Raw genomic sequence first — 3,115 nt, 5'->3', positions numbered from 1 at the left:
AAAATATTACTGTATGAAACATAGATTTATGAGAAAAATTATATTTTTATTCAGTAATTTAATTTTGTAAATGCCAAATGAATACTGTGTTTTGCTGCTACAGACCTTAGCGTGTAGACATGCTGCTAGTGTAAAAGGAGCAGTAGAGCTTTATATGGAAAAAAACAAATGTTGATGTTAGCTAATTGACTATGCACTAGCATTTCAGACCTTTTTGTTTTAATTTTTTTTACATCATTTATATTTTTCCCCTTTTTTTATAAGCAATATTTTTGAACACTGTTCTTGGGAGATTTTTATTTGTGTGGATGTGTTGTTTTGTTTCTCATTGGTTTGTAACAGCATGCATTGCACCTTCATATGTTTGGGAGAACACTGTCTTGTTCATGTTGTCTCTTTTGTTCCATGTCTAGCTGGTTGTTCCCTAACTTGGGTCTTGTGTACTGAATCAGGTTCTTAGAAGTACATGGTTCTTTGTACTGCCATATCAGATCTTTATTGATATGGCAAAACACTGATTTTATTTTATTTTTTTATTTTTTTGTGTTTTTATAACAGCCTCTGACTTTGCTGCCTTAATAGCATTTGGTGCAGCTTTATCTGCACTTAATTTTTTATACAACAATGTACTGCCTTGTAGATAAATAAAGTGTGTTCTTTTTTTACTTAAACCTGCATGGCCTCCTAATCTTGTTTGTCTTCAGTTTTTTGGCGGTGGTGTTAATGGCAACAATCAAGCCAAGAAGGTTTTTCCCAGCACACTTAGATAAGCAAGGAATAGAGTTTTGTACACTATAGCCTCAAAATCCTCAGTTCTCATTGATTGTTAAGGAAGTGGAAGGAACACAGCACAAAACATTGAGTACTGAGCATGTTGTGGTCTCAGAGCACATCTCTATTGACACCAAAGTCCAGGTCAGCTTCAGTCAGTGGGAGACTCACTGCACCTTTTGTGCAAAACTGCCCTTATCCCACAATGCTGGCTAATTTATTTTTTCATCTAGGGACAATCAGGTCAGAAACCAATTGAATAAGAGAAAAATATTCTGGAGTTCTTGTAACTGTAGAACAGGCTTTTTTCCATGCTTGTCTTAAGAAAACAGAGGTGAGAGTATACTTTGAAACCCTGGTGCATTGTGCTTCACAGCAAATAATTGGACAGACCTGCAAGACCCTCACACAGCTGACATCCTGAGGGTCTTTCAGCCCTAGGAAGGCTAGAGATAAAAGCAATTCCTGACAAAACAAACAAACAAATAAAAGGCATCCTGTCAGAAAAAAAAAAATATTTTATTGAGTAGCTTGAAAATAAATTGCAGAAATGTAAGTTGATGCAAGTGCTTCAAAGTCATACTGATATTCATGAGAGCAGACTTCAGCTCCACGATGAAGGAGTAGCCATGTGTGTGCTGACCCCCAAAGGTGCCTTCCAGCCCTTTTAGCTCCTTACCCAGCACAGCCAACTCCTCCCAGCTGAAGCCACACGCTGGCCCTCAAACCATGCAGTGCACAGAAAAGGAGAGGAGCAAAAAGGTCTTTCCCACCCTCTGCACAGGTCCCTGCTCGTGTGCTTTTGGCGTGAGAAGGGAGCAGTGCTTGCAGCAGCCCCCTCCCCGTTGCTCTGTGTGCTCACATCCATCCCTCCTGTGTGGTTTGGGGGCCAGGAGAGCCGGCCCGAGGCCGTTTCTGAGCAGTTCCCCCCGGCAGGACCCCGGGGCCGGGCAGGGATCACGGGGAAGGGGAAGTCTGCGGGAGCCCCTGCCTGTGCCAGGGCTGCCGCCTCAAACCGCTTGTGCAAGGCGCCAGAGGCCTGAGGGACCCGGCCTGCGACCCGGGAACAGGGACAGGCCTGCCTTGAGGCATGCCACACTGCTTAGACAATGTGTTACAGCTTCTAAAGAGAAAAAAAGGGGAAAAGAAAGGCCAGCTTACAACAGGACTTCAAGGCAACACTCCTGCCTTGTATAGCTCCAGTGGTAACTGCACAGATCCTGCATGAGTTTAAACAGTTCTTTATCCCATGGAAGCTCAGCCTGCAGGTGCCCAAAAAGGAGTGGGCTTTTTTTCCCCTACACCCTTCACTTGCTTTAAAATCCATTTTAAACATGTATAACTATTACAATAATCATCTTCTTGATAGGCACACTTAGAGCTAATATGGAGGAAAATGTTTCTTTTCCCCATTTCTCGTTTCACTGAAAATGCAGAACACTGAGTAGGTTCAGGCCAGTTTGTTTCTGCATGCACGTGTGCCCAGCATGGGTGAAGGAAGAGGCTTTCTTTGGATGCCAGACTCAGGAAGCTGATGATTTTCCCTCCATCAATAGTGGCTGCATTTCCCTTGCAGCCAAGTGCCACCTCCTACACACCTTTCTCACACAAATGTCCCTCTGTGACCCTGCTCTCCTCACTGTCTGAAGCACATCTTCCAGAGGCCCAAGAGGAGTTCCACCTCTGGCAAATTCCATCTTGAGCCGGTCAGGCAAGAGCTGTCCTGAGACAAATCTGTGTAAATGGTCTTGGTGACGGCTGCCTGTCCTAGCAGTGGCCCTTTGCACAGGTGTGTGTCCAGCCTGGACACACTCAAACCTAGAGTAACCTACCTAAGTGAAAGGAAAGCAGGTTCAGTCAAGTTCTCATTTAATGGAGAGTAGATATTTGGCTCAAATTCCTATTAACCTTTTCATCCTCTGTAATTATAACTTAATAATGTTGTCAGTGGGAATTCTTTTCATTTCTGAAAGGAATTTAAATTATCATTTCAGCATGTGCCATTAATTAAAAATGAAGAGGCAAAGGAGCCAGGGCAAAAACAATAGTATCTGAGTGTGAGGTGTTTCCCAGCTAATTCCCTGTCATTCTTCAGCCTTCTATGCAGGGAATCCTGGGGCTTCAACTCCCACAGGTCTGACCCATGTAAGCTGTAAGCCTAAACTGAAAAAGGACCAGAGCTTGAATTGGTTTAGGAAAAAAAATATTAGAGCTTGAATGAAAGAGCCAGACTTTGTAGTTAGGAGCCAAAATAAATTTGCTGAAAGTAAAGCAGAAAGCAAGCAAGGAACTGAATATTCCATAGCATAGAGTGATCCTTCAAAAAAGTCAGTTTTTTTTTCTC

The sequence above is a fragment of the Melospiza georgiana genome, chromosome 3, assembly GCF_028018845.1.
Source record: "Melospiza georgiana isolate bMelGeo1 chromosome 3, bMelGeo1.pri, whole genome shotgun sequence".
NCBI lineage: Eukaryota > Metazoa > Chordata > Aves > Passeriformes > Passerellidae > Melospiza > Melospiza georgiana.
This window is presented reverse-complemented; position numbering follows the sequence as displayed.